The sequence below is a fragment of the Akebia trifoliata genome, chromosome 7, assembly GCF_017979445.1.
Source record: "Akebia trifoliata isolate Shusen 1 chromosome 7, ASM1797944v1, whole genome shotgun sequence".
NCBI lineage: Eukaryota > Viridiplantae > Streptophyta > Magnoliopsida > Ranunculales > Lardizabalaceae > Akebia > Akebia trifoliata.
Genome location: NC_141381.1, coordinates 2,280,686 through 2,297,945, shown reverse-complemented (window position 1 = coordinate 2,297,945; position 17,260 = coordinate 2,280,686). Strand labels below are relative to the sequence as shown.

General features: G+C 31.1%; 1 pseudogene; it reads right to left on the bottom strand.

Annotated features, from left to right (window-relative positions):
* Positions 1-17,260, bottom strand: part of LOC147397950 (polyamine oxidase 5-like) — a 48,908-nt pseudogene that overhangs the window by 765 nt on the left and 30,883 nt on the right.

Below are 17,260 nucleotides of genomic sequence, written 5' to 3'. Positions count from 1 at the left end.
CCACAGATTTCAATTGAAGTTCAAAAGTAGCTCCTAAAAGAAGTCATCCAAGAGGGACTTCTTCAAATGGCTTTTGCAGAAAATCAAATATGTAAAACAGCTCAAGCTTAGTTATCAAAATACCATTTATCTTTATTCAAGTTTCCAACCAAACTTAACCTTAAAAAATGAAATGAGATTACTAAAATACTTATCATCTTTACCAAAATACCATTCATCTTCTAAAATACCCTTCATTTTTACCAAAATATCCTTCATCTTTAAGCAAATTTTTAACTGAACTTAATCTTAAAATATAAAATGAGATTACCAAAATACCCTTCATCTTTAATCAAATTTTCAAGCAAAATTAAACTTAAAAATAAAAGAGAATTACCAAAATACCCTTCATCTTTATCAAAATACCCTTTATCTTTACAAATTATCAAAATACCCTTCATCTTTATCAAAATGCCCTTCATATTTAATCAAATTTCCAATCAAACTTAACCTTAAAAAATAAAAGAGAATTACCAAAATATCCTTCATCTTTAATCAAATTTCCAACCATACTTAACCTTAAAAATAAAATAAAATTACCAAATACCTTTCATCGTCTTTACCAAAATACCTTTCATCTTCCAAAATATCATTCATCTTTACTAAAATACCTTTCATATTTAATCAAATTTTCAACCAAACTTAACCATAAAAAATAAAAGGGGATTATTAAAATACCTTTCATCTTTAACAAAATATCCTTCATCTTTACTACCAAGACCAAAAGTAATTCATCATCACTACTTTATTACCAAAACACCCTTCATCTTTATATGGATGTTGGATTGTGTATTATGCAGGTATTTTCTTTATCAAAAAATTTTCATATGTTCATTTTTAAAAGGAAATGCTGTCGAAATTTCGATAGAATTATGAAATTTATAAATTTATTTAAATTGAAAATAATTATTTTTATAATTTTTTAATATAAATTTATTTTATATATATATATAGTGTAATTATGTATTTATTAAGGTATTCAGCTCATTTTTTGTGTATTCTGGGTGCATTATAAATATTAAGGGTATTCTGGTAATTTTACCAGAATCCAATAATAAAAAACTGTCAAACAAACATCAATTTCTGGCTTATGTGCTTTTGTAATGAACAAACTTCTATTAGAAGTGACTTTCAGGCTCTGAACTTTTGTTTTTTCTAAAAGCTAGCTTTTAGAGATGAAACTGGAATTGGCTTCTGTTAAAAACATACCCTAAACTTAGCTAAGATGATCTTACTTAGGCTTCATCAATATCACTAATAGAGGTTTAGCTACAGATCATAGCAAGAATAATACAAGCAAAATAAAAATAAAAATAAAGAAAGAAGAAAGTGGGAAGAAAGTTATGCTTATTTCATTAATCTTGGCTTTAAACTAGCAGAGTACTCCTTCTATTTACAAAGCTTGAACAAAAAATAAACTAAAAATCTAAAAATTGAAAAATAGAAGAAATGAGGTAGAAGAAGTAGGAGAGGATGACCTTAGAAGAAATGAGATATTTTGACTCTGGTCTGGTCGCTTATTTATAGACCAGATTAGGATTTCTTTATGATTCGGAACACTTTTGTGTTTTACAAAGAGTCTGAATTCTGTTATGTTACATCACAAATCATGTTGCCTTAACATTGCACAAATCTCGAGGAAAATTTGATCAACATCACCGTGCCGCTTAAGGGAATTTCAGCACCGCCGTTAGTATAGGCCCAATGGATTTGAATTTTGGTCCATAGTCATGTCTTAGGTCCTGGATTACTATGTTCTTCTTAATTCATCCTAGTTTATCCTTTTAGATCTCGTGACTTTGACCTATATAAATAAATAATCGAAATTAAGTCAAAAATTTATAATTTATTCAAAAACAATGATAAATAGGGATTATCAATTAATTATATCTGTGTATAGGATTTAGTGTATAATTAAGTCTTAAAGTCTATAAATAGGGCCCTAGAAATGACTTCTTATTCCCTAATCACTCACAGCCTCACCTCCAAAAAGGAGATTCCCAACAGGTTCCCGAAGATTCTCATACAAATCAGCAGACTTGCCAACCAAGTCGTAGGACTAACATCCTAGAGAATTTGGGTCTGTTCCCCAACGTGATGCGAGATACTGGATTTATAATTAAATTCAAGGATTGATTTTAGTGAACAAATATATTTTGATTTTGGGACAACAAAATTTGCACTCATTTAAAAAAAAAACCCCCACTCAACAATTCTTTTTTCCATGACTAAGTTGTGTATGTAAACACCTCATTTGCCCACACTTCTGCTGTGTACGGTTCGTGCACCAAACCAGCGTGGTCCATACTCACAGTCTCACCTTCAAAAACGAGATTCCCCAAGGGGTATATTCTTTATGGCTTGTAGCTTTAGCTGCAAGCTTCTGCACTTGGGAGAAACAAAAGCTTTGAGTTTAGGAAGCTACTTCCGGGGAAAAATTATTCGTTACAGAAGTTGAAAAATACTGGGCTCTAGAGAAAAGCTTGAAATTGATGTTTGTTTGATAGCTTCTAATTGTTGCCTCTTGAAAAATTTAAATGTTTGCCCTTACATGTACAGAAATTATCGAATGATATATTTCTGACATGAAGACAAAAAATATTAATACAAACACATAATTACCATATCACCCTTACATATACAAAAATTCAACATATACAAAAATTCATACAAGCACTAAATTCCTAATAAAGGTTGAAGGTAAATTTTTATTCTGTCAAATTTTAATTTATTTATTTTATAATTATTAATTATTTTTTATAATTGTTAAATTAGAAAAATAAGCTTTAAATTATTTATATTTAATTATATTTACTTTTTTCATTACTCTAATAAAATAATAATATAATTTTTATTATAATTATTATTATTTATTTTATAATAATATAGGTTTTATTACTATTAATTATTTGTAGTTTTATAATTATTATTATCTTTTCTTTTCTCATCACTCTAATAAAATAGTAATATAAGTTTTTTTATTATTGTTTCGTTTTTAATTTATTATTATTTATTTTATAATAATATGGGTTTTATTATTTTTAGTTTTATAATTATTACAATTATTTTTTATTTATTTTTTATCTTTTCTTTTCTCATTACTCTAATAAAATAGTAATATAAGTTTTATTATTATTATTATTTATTTTATAATAATATAGGTTCTATTATTAATAATTATTTTTAGTTTTATAATTAATTAATTATTTATTTATTTATTATTACTTATTATCTTTTCTTTTCTCATTACTCTAAAAAAGTATTAAATGGTATTTGGGTATGGGGTTAGCCAGTAGAAGAGTAAAAAACTTGCACTCACTTCAATGAAGAAAGAGAGCTGCTATTGGCACCCCAATTTCTATTTATTACAATCCAACTCCTTAAATTATTTGTCACAATCCAATTAATGATTAAAACACTCTTCAAACATTACAAAGGTTTGGCTCAAATTATGATCTCAATAGTATAAAACTCGTCCAAACAGTTTCATAGTTTACACTTATGATTAGGCTCATATAAGAAAAACAAGAGAACTTCCTTTTATTGGCACCCCAACCATTCACTTATTTTCTTTATTTCTAATTGATGTCTAATAAGTAAAAGTTGAGGTGCCAATAGCAGCTCTCTAAGGAAAAGCCTCATCCTTAGGAAATGATTTGATAAAATTCTCTTTCTTTGAAAAACTGATTTGATAAAAAAAATCCCCCTTCATCATTTGAAATTTTGAATGATAGATTGGGAGACAGAGAGAGATGGGTGGATGTCAAATATTATTAAATAAATTTAATTATGCATTATTTTAATTTTGTAGGCAATTTTAGTTTTTAAGCCAAATTGATCTTCTTTTTTTTAATAAGTACAATCCAAATTAATCTTATTGTAAATCAAGCTAATTCCCTCATAAAATTAAACTGGTTTTGGCATCCTTCAATTGATATTATGTGATTTGTGACTAATTGGTCACATATTTTTAATTATTATTATTTTTTAAATAAAAACTAGAAACTAAAACTACTGTATATGATAAATACAGATTATGAGCACACTACGCAATTACTGTCATAATGCAGAGATCATTTTAGACAAACCACAAAAAACTATCAGTCCATTTCAATGTGTATTACAAATTTACTATTATTATTATTTGTAATTAAAGAGATTTCATCCATAAGAAGGATCGAAAAAAATCCAATGTGAAGGCCGTGAAAACCATCAAAGGACACAGAATAATAGAACAGAAATCGACAACAAAGCCGAATACAAAAAGAAAAGAAAAAAAAACAAATAAACTACTAAAACTTCTCAAAACTTAATGTGAGGTCGAAACTGTCCAACATTATTTCCATGTAAAACCCGATACTACAGATAAGCAACCGATGTAGATTTAAATCGATAAACTGTGGTTGCCCCAAGGTGTCCTAGTTTCGAAACATTCCACAAACTTTCCGCAATAGTAATATAAACACTTAATAATCAATAATAACTTATGGTATAAAATGAGAAGTAATGCCTCTGCATATCATTTCAAGCATTCAAGAATCTGGAAGTATTTTTACTATAAAGAAAAAAAAAAAAAAAAAAAGACCTCACATCCTTGAGATTTGGAGTGGAACCATTGTTTCAATTGTTTCATCCCTCAAGAAACAAGTTGAGACATTTCCAAGTTTCCTACTTGCTCCAGAAGGTATCTTCAATTATCTTCTGCAGCCAACACTCCTGCTGTATACACTCCATGCACCGAACCAGCGTGGTCCATACTCACATCCTTGCCTCCAAAAAAGAGATTCCCCACAGGATTCCGAAGATTCTCATACAAATCAGCGGACTTGCTAACCAAGTCGTAGGAGTAGCAACCGAGAGAATCTGGGTCTGTTCCCCAACGTCAAACTAGATTTTGGATCTGTAATCAAATTCAAGGATTGATTTTAGTGAACAAATACATATTGATTTTGGGACAACAAAGTATACAGTCATTTAAAACAAAAAAAAAAACCCCCACTCAGCAATTCTGTATTCCATGACTAAGTAATTCAGCACTACGGCTGTCAATGGATCGGGGTCGACTTGTTACCAATCTGATAAAGATTGGATCCGGAACTTATCCGATAAGTATTAGATCTCAATAATAATATATTCAAACCTGATACAGTAATAATAGGATCGGTTCCGGATTGGACCAAACCCATTTTTATTTACAAAATCTAAATAAACTTCATATATTTATATAATTTCTAACATATAATCAGATTGGGTCCTTATCAGATAAGGACAAGGTCAATCCAGTTTTGATCCTATAAGATATCAAATTGAAACCTTAACAAGTAGAAAGCTCTGGATAAACTAGAAGAAGAGTCAAAAGTAAGAAAAGATCTAAAGACCCACACCTTGATAATGGATGTCTCTCTCTAAGTGGAATTGTTTGAAAAGTATGATTCATGTTGCAAACCTAACATTTGGGATAAGTCGTAAAAGTAATTTTATTATATTTAAATATCTATTAATAAATTCTCAGCAGTAACTGTATTACTAATAAAATTATATATTTTTCATATATGTCTATTTCGAGTTTCTAAACGTGGTTTTCTTATCCATTAATATAATAAGAAGTGCTTTGGTGCAATTCCATATAGATAAGAAAAGAGATGAAAACATTTTTCACCCCCCTTTTTGGGATAAATATGACATGATTATGACGCTGATTAAGTGGGTAATGTATGCAGTAGATGGACATGAGTTATGCATTTATATGAAACACAAAGTCTTACTCGATGTCAGCAGTAGAAAATAAGACACAATAAAGATTAGGGTATTTAGAAATACCCCCTGTTAAATCGGTGATATTAGGTTTACCCCCCATTAACCGTTAGTCAAGGTTGCATTTTCTTGATGATTTAACAATGAAATTTTAAAATTTTTTCTTTCAAAATGCTCTTAAAATACTGAAATTACTAAATCAAAATTTCACTGTTAAATCATCAAGTAAAAGCAATGTTGACTTATGGTCAAGGGAGGTAAGCCTAATCTTGCATTTTGCAAGGGGATAAACCTAATATCACCAATTTAATAGGAGGGTGATTCTAAAATACCATAAAGATTTAAACAGAAGACAAAACCTCCCATTGGGTACTAGAAAGAAGTGAGATCCCTTTGGAGTGGTGTTGGTTCCACATTGCTTTTGGTCATTATGAATCATTATTAAGATTTTCTTCAAAAGATGATGAAGTGATGTAATTGATAAAATTAGGGTTAAGTAAGAAACCAAAGATCTTACCGGCTCTGTTGCATTAGGGAACATTTTCTTGAGCTGCAACATCACAAAATTAGTGATGGCCTCATCAGATAACTTCTCTATGTAATAAGCAAACCATCCGGCCACCATATAAACTAGTACCGGGTGGCCAATCGCCTTGTGAAGATTGAGAAAATAGCCACAAGCATAAGATGTTGGTGCAACAATGCCTAATAATTCCACGTTCGACCAACATACAGTTTCAAAGCGTAAGGCAATCTTGTTCTCATTGCCAATGCCGAGGTCAGAAATTGCATCACGCTTCCATTTGGGTAGCTTTGGTTCAAACTCGATCAAATTGGCCTTGAGAACCCCAAGGGTACTGTAATAATAGTAGCATCCGCAATAAGGTGTCTTCCATCCTCTAGAGTTAGCATTACTCCATTACACCGGTTGGGAATCTTTTTGACCCTACTTACTAGGATTCAAAAAAAAAGATTAATAAAATTCAATGATAGAGACAAAAAAAACCCTTGCCTAGTAACCATAATATAATAATCTAGTTGACATAAAGATATTGATTTAGGATCTTTAAAAATATGACACTATAGGGCAAGGCAACATCGTCAAAAGATAACCAATGGTTGAGGCATTTCAATTCATGCGAGATACGACTTTGATTGTGATGTGTGTGTCTACCAGGGTTTGTGTGTATGTGCCATTTAATTAAGGTGTGGAATCTAAAAGGAGAATAAATGTTCTCCCTTGTAAGTAATTTTATAGAGAAAGACAGCAATGTATAGCTTAGAGAAAGACCAATGAAGTATCTACATTTGTTGGAAGTAATGTTCAAGTTGGAGATTTAAAATAGTGAGGAAGACAAACAAAAATAGACAAAAGAAAAAACATAGAATGAGGACAAGATGGCTTTAGATTGTACAAAAGTGTATGGATGAAAGTCGAACAGCGGACACCAAATTTTTGGGATAAGGCATTGATGATGATGATGCACTTGCTTGTGTACCATTTTTACTTAACAGTGGATTATAAGTACAACATAAATCAGACTACCAGTGGAGGGATTGGAAAAGAACTTCATTCCTGTGATTCAAACCGTATATCTATATCTTTTGCAAGAGCCCTTGCCACAGGTTTATATCCTTGTACCATAAGTCCATGACTACCAGAAAGAACTTGCTCCTACATTGAAGGCAGGATCCCCAAGTTAAGTAAGCATTCGCAATGGAGATAAACTAATTTGAACTAGAATTAACAATCTCGAAGAGTATTTGATTTTAATTCGAGAAATCCAAACAAGAGGAGCTGATCATATATTTGCAATAGACCATTCAAAGGTCAATAAATAATAGCTAGAGATCAAGAAATTAAAAAACACTTGGACCCAAACTGACACTTGACACTCATACCCATAATACCATACAAGGTAACAAAGATTATGAAAACCGTAGGACGCAAGCACACCTTAGCAAAAAACCATTCATTATTAAACCATGTTATGAGTAAAGAAGCTTCCTGTTCGGGCTGTAGATGATGATAAAATAAAGAACAAAAGAAAATCTTGGCAAGCAAGGGTCAAACCATAGAGACAACGTCAATCCAAAGTAATTTTTTACTTCTAATCCAATTCAATTTTAACAAATGATTTAAAAATAGTTTGCAAGAGATGATTTATCCAAAATAAATTACTAAAATAAAATAAACTTAAGAATATAAGAGAGAAGTGTAGATCAATTGGATCCACCTTCACAAGCTTTATCAGTGAATTCTAGTTCTCTACTTATCTCGATCCACAAAACAAAACTAATGTTTGTATATCGAAAAATCAAGCAGTTATAATATAAACAAAATCAAAAGTATGAAATAATTTAGGCCGAGATTAGTTGGTAAACATTAACTATTCTCTATAGAGCATGATTCTTCTTGAACTTATCAAAGAAAGAGACCATCAAAACTTTGAAAATAATTAATATTCAACCTAATAATAAATACCTACGCTATCACAATAAAATTATTAAATTATTATGAGAATAGTAAAATACTAACAAATCTTGTTCAGGCTTCCTCAACCGATCTAACAGAAATTTAGTCAACAGTCATCGCAAGAACAATAAAGCAAAAATAAAATAAAAAAAATATGAAGAAAAAAGATAGATGAAAGAAAGAAGTTATCTTTATTACTTGACTTGAAACTGGCAGAGCCTCCTTACAACTTTTATGAACCTAAGAAACATAAAATAAAAACCTAAACTAAAATAATAGAAATTGATCTCCAAGGAGATGAGGTATCCCTCCCAAAATGATATGTCCTTTAGTCTGGTCTTATATTCATAAAAAGATCAGATTAGGATTTTGGAGACACTTCATGATTACAAAAATTCTAAAGTCCTACTTCAATACGAATGTCTTTCAGTTACTAAGTTTCAGTACAAATCTCGAGGTTTTATCTTCTTAATTAACCTCGTCGTCGTCGTTGACCCTGGTGCCGCAGTAAAGTTTTGGTCAATTGACTTGACTTTTGGTCCACGATCTTCATTTGGATCCTAGATCACAGTGGTAACTTCGGATTTTCTCGATTCACCTTGAAACTTCGCGAATAATTCCTGTTACACGTAAATAACAGTAATTAGTTTCGAATTACATAATTTAATTGAAAACAAGAATTATTATGGACTAACCATGAACTATATCTAATGAGGGGATTTAATGTGTAATTTACTAATAAAGTCTATGTAATTAAGGCTCTAGAAAGTACTTTCTCGACCCTGATCACTTCCATCATGCTTATATTCATGGTCCAAAATTTTGGGCTGTTTCAAAATATTTCGGCATAACATTTTGGTTTAGGCCAACACCATAACAAAACATCGACTCCAAAACATTCCGTGTTTTGGGAATGTTGTTGAAACATTTCATCTAAACAAGATTTTTAAACTAGCTTATATTACCTAGAAGCTAATAGCCTAATACATGATAACTATTTCTATTAGATCTATGTAATGACACTCCATTTTCTGATAACTTTGTTTTGTTGGATATTATATGAACTATTGTAAACACTACTCATTAAGATTCTTAATTTATCAAATATTTTGTTTTCAGATACTATTTATAAGGTATTTATGTATGTCACACAACCTAACTCCTAAATAGATTACATCAAATGGTCAAGTCTGTGTAACTGGCTTGTGTGTAATTTATTTATAGTACTAATACAAAAGCCCCTGTCCATGTTTTCAGATGTTGAGGCGTGAAGCAAGGCACTCGACTGACCAAGGCCTCAATGCATAAGTGAAAGCGCCTCGATCCACGAGGTGTGCGGATCCGATTTTGATTTTTGAGGTTTGGGAGTAGTCACCTAGTTGTTACGGTCTAGGTATCGAGCATTGACTCTAAATGGATAAAAATAATCAATCTACGAATAAAAAGAAACTATGGTCCGAGGATCACGTTACGGGGTTAGAAGGTGTTAGGCGCCAACTATGCCCGGCAAACACCGTTCTCTACTATTTCCCAAAAAATGATTACATTACTAAAATACCTAAAATAAATAAAACAAAATAAGAAATAAAATGTATACCTAGATGATCGCAACGATTTGTTCCCTCAAAGCAGGCGTAGAGACTCCTTGTATGAGATTCCTTGCTTTATTTCCGTCATTGGATCTGCTCCTGATCTCTAAGTTGAGGTATTTAGAACTGAGTGTTTTCTGTGTTTTTTTTTTTTTAAGGATTTCTGGATGTTTTTAAAAGGTTTCTGGGTGTTTTTTTTTTAGTAAAAACTAGGGTTTGGGTGATAGGTAGGGAGTTAGGACTTCAAAATTAGGATTTGGAGAAGGCCAAGGAGACTTTTTGACCTATTTTTTCTAAGGTTTATTTTGACCTGCAAGATTGGGTTGTGGAGACTCCTATTTATAGATTTATTTGGGAGAGTTTGTGTTTATTTAGGTTTCTTTTAGATAAGGTGAATTAGGGTTTAATTAAGTCTTATTTAATTGATTAGCTTTCTTTAGATTAGGGTTTAGGATTTTAACTTAAGTCTTATTTGATTGACTAGGTTTCTTTAGATCAGGGTTTTAATTCTTACGTATAATGAGAGAATATATTTTTGGTTTTTGGAGAACCCCTCTTAATTATATTTTAATTCTTTAGGGCCCCAGATAGAGGGGTCCTTTGATAAATATTAGGGGGCTCCACTATAATAAGTGGGCAACCATCAACAATTTTGCCTGAGATCTTGATTGATTAATTTAAAAAAATTAATTTTAATTAGGATTTCACTTTACATTAATTTCAAAATTTTAAATTGTTAAAATTAGAAAATTATCGTTTTACCCCCGAAGAGGATTTTTGTGTTTTGAAGTCGTCTCTCGATGTTTTGGGATGTTTTGAAATCAATTTTTTGTAAGGAATTCAAGGGGAGTATTGGTTTGTATCATTTATAGATTTTTTGTGTGAAATGATCGTGGACCCAATAAAAGGCATTTTCATAATTTTGTCAAATTTTTTGAAAATTGACGAAATAGTTTATTTGATTTTAGTTTGTCATTTTATGTGTTCGAAAGGATTTTTCTAAACATAATGTAAGCTCTATGGATGTTTTGATGTAAGGGGTATTTTAGTCATTTTTAATGATTTTTCTCGTAAAGCTTCTTTTTGTCTCACAATGATGATTTCTACGGTTTTGGGTCATATTTTCCTAGCGTAGAATGATTTTTGAAGTTTTGTTTGTTTAAGATACCTCATCTAAATTCTGAAACATATCTAGTAACAAATAAAAAAAATTAGAATATTCATCCATCATTGGGAACCGTCACAATTGGGTCGACGAGTTGATTAATTAGGCGAGTGCATCAACGAGTTGATTAATTAGGCGAGTGCGAAAATGGGGTGTCTACAGTAAGCTTCACATGCATGATATTTTTAAATAAATGATATAATATTTAAAATAAATAACATTAAAAATTATGATAGTTATCACACATTTCTAAATTTCAAATGCACACAATCAAATTTCAAGTTTTAATCCATTATAATAAATACTAAAATAAAATATTATTATTTTATATTTTAGTAACATAGAAATATTTTGTATTGCAACAGTTGAAAGTCTCTGCAACAAATAAATATTTAATATTTATTACAAAAATACAATTAAATATTATTTATCAATAATTTTAACTTTATTTGTGTATACTAAATACTAAAAAAAATTATTTATAAATCAGCTCAACTCCATAATTCTCTTTGTATATATTACTATTTTGTATTAAAATTCATTTATAATAATTCCAATCATATTGCATACTAGCAATAACAAAGAAATAGAAGAAAAAAAATTTATATAATCTTGCTTTTAAAGCAAAAAAGAAAGAAATGAGAAATAAAAGAATAAGAAGAAGAGATGAAGAAATGCATTCGTTCAGAAAAGAGAACTTAATGTGAGGGGTATGCCTTGGCCAAAAGGCATATATCTCGCACTGAGATATATGTCTTTTAGGTGCCTCATGGTTTGAGGTGCAAGCTTTCATTGCTTTTATGTTTCAACATTATCCTTGGAGCATTTTTAATGAACCTCATTCCGAGTGTAAACCTCACACGCCTCTAAAAACACTGATTCATCAAACAATGTACCACTGTAAAACACCTAGAAAGCAACCCAGTTAAGGTAATGAAAGCTTGAACATGTAACTTGCCTGGTCCCAGCTATTCAATGATATCATGTCCGCATCAGCAGCCAACCATTCTTCCATTCTGCATATGTACCATTGTAACACTTCATGGGCAAGCCCTTCTTGTCTACTAAAGGCAAGAAAACTAGATTGGCCACACTAATAGATCCAACTTGAAAAGTGAGTAACTAAAAATTAAATAGATTGAAAATATTCCAACTTTTTTTTTTTTTTTTTGGTTTTCCAGATCTCAAATCTGGATTTCGTTCCAAAACTATTGAAATGGCTTGGAGAACAGACATGTCGTCAATATGTTCATCTCTTATTTTTTCGGTATGCAGAAAATTAGAAAGTAACCATTTAATTTATTAATATCTATATCTATATAAATAAATATCAGCATTATGAAGAAAATAATAAATCTAAATTTTAGGTAAAGATGCACCTCTTTGAGAATTCTCCCAAATGTTTCTCCAACTTCAATGACTAACTGTTGAGGGACTTGATAGCCATCTATATCAAACAGTGCATAACTGTAGATACCAATACACAAGATTAGAAAGATCCGGAGATATACACAAGAAACTGTAAAATAAAATAATGGGAGTGTCTTATTCTCATGTGGGGCATAAAATTGGACGGATTTTAGTCCGAAATCCGGATTTAGTGAGTTCAGGTCCTTGGAGTAGATCCGAAAAAAAATGTGTCCAGTACGGTTTGATGTCCTGTAATCCGAATTGAATCCAGGTTGGATACAAATCCACCTAGATCCGAATTATGTATTGCTTTGAATCCAATGGTCTCGCCTAACTGGTCTCATCAGTGAAAATGGCAAACCAATAGTAGCCTCACAACACATTTGTACCAAAAAATCAGTTGTTCATGTGAACATGCTTGATGCCTCTGAGTGAAAGGGTAGTATAAATGTGGGCTTTTTTCACATAGTGTTTCGAATAGCAATTCAATTTTGGATAGTTTTCGAATAGCAAATAAATTTCGGATAGTTTTTGAATTCCATTTGCAATCAGATTCAAATTGAATAATAGTGGATATCACCAATCGAATTCAAATCGGATAATATCGGATATCCTATAATTTATTTGGATGCGTATTCAAATATTGGTTAGTGATATCCGATCGGATTCGAATTTGAATTCGGATATCACTATTTTTTTCGGATTTGAATTTGAATTCGGATATAACACTATCAGTTGACAGCCCTAGAGAGATATACCTAAAGAAAGCCACATATGTATGTGTCAGCAACAAGGTAGAAAGGCCACTTTCTAATGCTATAACTCATAATCCAGGCATCCAAATGAGCTGATTTTATTTTTATGGATTACTAGATAATTATAATTTCTCCGTTAAAAAAATCTCCTTATTTAGACTTGTTTTGAGTAGGTTTTGGACATACTTTCTACCGAAAGGTATAAATTCCAGATTGCTGAATTTTCCCTATACTGACTTTGTAAACAAAATTATTTTCTTTTATTTTATTTTTAGTTGTTTTATGTACATATTTATATGAACTAATTTTGTTTTTGTAGATTGTGAAAAAAAATTTAAAAATAAAATATTTTACGGTTTTGAATGTGAAACTTAAAACAGTCGTAACTTTTGATCCGGTTATCGGATTAATTATTATAATATGTTGGGTTATGTCTTCTATTATTGTATATGGAGAGTTGTCGTGGACTGGATTTTAGTAGAGGTGTAAATCTTCATCCTTGACGTCTGTTTTTACACTTTTAAACAATTTTTTCAGACCAGTCTTGGATGCTAAAAGAAAAATAGATTTTATGACTTGTTTCGATATAACAAAAAATTTGATTTTGGGACTGGTTTTATGTTATAAAAACAGATTTTTTGGGTTGCTGTGAGGATGTAAAAAATTCTGATTTTTGAGACTAAACTTTTTCTTTTTTTTTTTAAACTGCCTTTAGTGCTAAAAAGTTATTTTTAGGGACTCATTTGGTGTCATAAAAACTAATTTTTAGGGGTATTCTAATAGTATAAAATAAAATAAAAAATAGATCTTTGGGGGCTGGTTTTCATACTATAAAAATCAGATTTTTAGGACTATTTTGATGGGGATAAACTCGGATTTTTTAGATTATTTTGATAGTGTAAAAAACCAATTTTGGAGACTATTTTATTAGTACAAGAATCTGGATTTTTGTGTTGTTTTATATGTGAAATTCATGTGGATGGGATTAGATATCTTTCTACCCTTTATGATCTCAAATCTTTTCTTTTGATCTCTTCAATTTTTTGACTTAGGATTTTTTCTTCAATCACATCAAAACCTTCTAAGTTTTGGATCAAAATGTTTTTAGTTTTGGATTTTTCAGAAATTTTGTATAATAGGTATGTTTCTATATCTAATATATTTACATTTTGTCATCCAACATACTTAACTTGGAAAATATCTTGAGTCTCAATCCAACTGACTTAACTTAGAGAACATATCGGCTTGCTCTTTAACCCTCACATCTACAAATTTGGTAAGTTTTCATAATTTTATAATTTTTTGAACTCTATTTTAATTGAGTAGTTATGGATGTTTCGAAGTATTCATGTTGGTTTTGATTGGAATTGCTCCGGGCTCACTTGAGGCATGTGGTAACTTAACATAAGTATGTATTACACATCTACTGTCTTGGGCAAGGCACGTACAAATTATATAGATGTAAAAGACCCTGCACAAATGTTGTGTTTGTAAACTGATTTTATTTTTTAAAGTAAGCCATTACTTTTAAGCAAATAAACCTTTATGTGGCATAGTTTGTAAGTATTATTAGGAAGTTCATCTCATTAGTCACTTCCGAAATAATGTACATATTGTGAAAGTTTTGATGTTTGAGCCATGCTTCATATATTAAATACATTGGAAAATAAAAGAGAAAAGTGAGCTAATCACACCCTTATTTTGAATTGATGGCCAATCTACTAAGTTTTTATTAAGTTCATGGCTTTTTAATCCAATGCTTTGATTGAGACTGCATGTGTCACTTTTAAGGTTTGGTTTGGTATTTCACTACGTCATATTGCGGTTTTGGCGACGCCAAAATTGCGCTAAAAATGACGGCTAAAGGCTGTCGTTAATTGCGACAGGTTTTAACTATCGTTTAAATGTCGTTTCAACCCACTCACTAACTGTAGGTGCCAATCGCCACTCTAAAAAAATTACAAAAATTCGATCTCAAACACAGAGAGAACTTCTTCTCTCTCGACTTTTTTCTCGATTTACTGTAAACTAAAGGGACGAATGTCTAGTATTCACTCGATTGCTCTTCTTTCTCAACTATTTATCTTCTTGCTCTCTCTCGATCTCTGTCGCAAACAGAACTTCTTCTCTCTTGACTGTCTATCGTCTCAACTTACTATAAACTAAAGGGACGAACGTCTAGTACTCACTCGATCTCTAAGTTTCTATCTGTGATTTTGATCATATTTTGATTTGCAATCAGATTTCGATTTGAAAGTCGATCGGAATTTGATCGAAAGTATTAGTGCTTTGTTCGATCTCCCTCCCTTTGCTTGGTTTGTGATCGAATCTTCAGGTATGTTAAAGTTTTTTATTGAATCTCTGATTTTCCTTAATTAATTTAGGGTTTCAAATGTTTTCATCATTGTTAGAGCAAGTTTTAGGGTTTTGCTTGTAAAGTCATGTCTTATGTTAATTCAAGTGTCTTCAGATCTATTCTCAAAATCTCAATCTACATCCATTTTGTTCTTTCTATTTCTCCTTTAAAACCTTCAATCCATGGTTTCAAGTATTATGAAGGGGTAGTGTAATGTAAGTCATAAGTTGTTAGGTCAAGTACGTATTATGCCGATTTTTTGTTGCAATAGTTATTTATGTTTGCATTTTATGACATAAACACTTTCTATTTATTTTTGTATTTTATTTCATACATCATAACTATAAGCAACTCGCTTTTAACAAACTGGTATATTGCACTAATATTGTGAATTTGTATTTGATGAAATCAAATTCCATTATATTCTTAAACACAAAATAGAAGGAACTCAATAACATTTGGGGTAGATAGTTTTTCAAACAAGAGCCTATGGAGTGTCAGAATTTACACTTGTCCAACACAGGTACTGCATTCTTTTAGAAGAGTCTATGCAACATAGCCTCTCACCTTAGCATATTCAACCTGCACCAAAGTTCCTCTTCGTTTTGGCCTGTGTCAAAAAATTTGTTATCAAGCATAAATATTTTATTATGTGGGATTTTCAATTTTTTAATTTTTTTTTTTTTTGGGTATTTCAATGTGTCTTTAATGAAAAACTCGTGTAGGGATGCACCATGAGACCATCACCATCATACTTGATTGTTGTTAGTGACTGTTATTCAATGACGTGTTATTCAAATTTTTTTTTTTAATCTGAGAAATTCGTTGTGTGTGGTGGGTCCATAATTATTTTTTTATTTAAATTTTTTGATATTTAGTGGGTCCTCCAAATTGCAATGGTTCTGCATGAGCCGTCTGATTTAGTGGTATGCCAAAATTGTATTGGAGAATGGTGGAAAACAATTCCTTTTGGGCGGAGTGGATGAGGAAGAGATATGTGGGGGATGCCAACCTCCAAACAATGCTTCTTGGGCATGGAGAGGCATCTTAAATGAGAGACAATTTGTTAGAAAGCATGTTTGATTTCTAGTTGGAGATGGGAAAGACACATACATTTGGAAAGATCCTTGGTTACAAGAAGGGAGCATTATTTCTAGATTTGGAAATAGAGTGATAAATCAATTTGATAGTCATTCAAGTGCAGTTATTCGAGACTTTATTGTGGACAGAAGGTGGGTGTTTCCAAGACCATACAATGATCGTATGCAAACAATTATTGATCTTATTTCAGCAAAACCAATTCCTAAAATGTTGATTAGGGATAGAATAGTTTGGAACCTAACATCAAACGGCCAATTTACTTCGAAATCGGCTCACGAAGCGCTATGTGAAAGGCAAGAGTCAGTGGGCTGGATGAAAATTATTTGGAATAATTATATTCCAAGATTTTCCTTTATTGTGTGGTTAGCGGTTTAGAAGAAGCTATCTACAGTGGAAAATCTGAACAAGAGGGGTTTCAAATGGGTGTCTCGATGTGCCTTGTGTTATAACCATCAAGAGACAAATGACCACTTGTTCTTTCATTGTCCATATACTCGATGGATTTGGACTTAATGTTTGAAGAAGTTTGGAATTTTAAGAGCAGGAATGGGATCAATAGAGGATGAACTACAGGTGATCAAGAGTGTACGAATTCAGTGTAAACAAATTATGCAA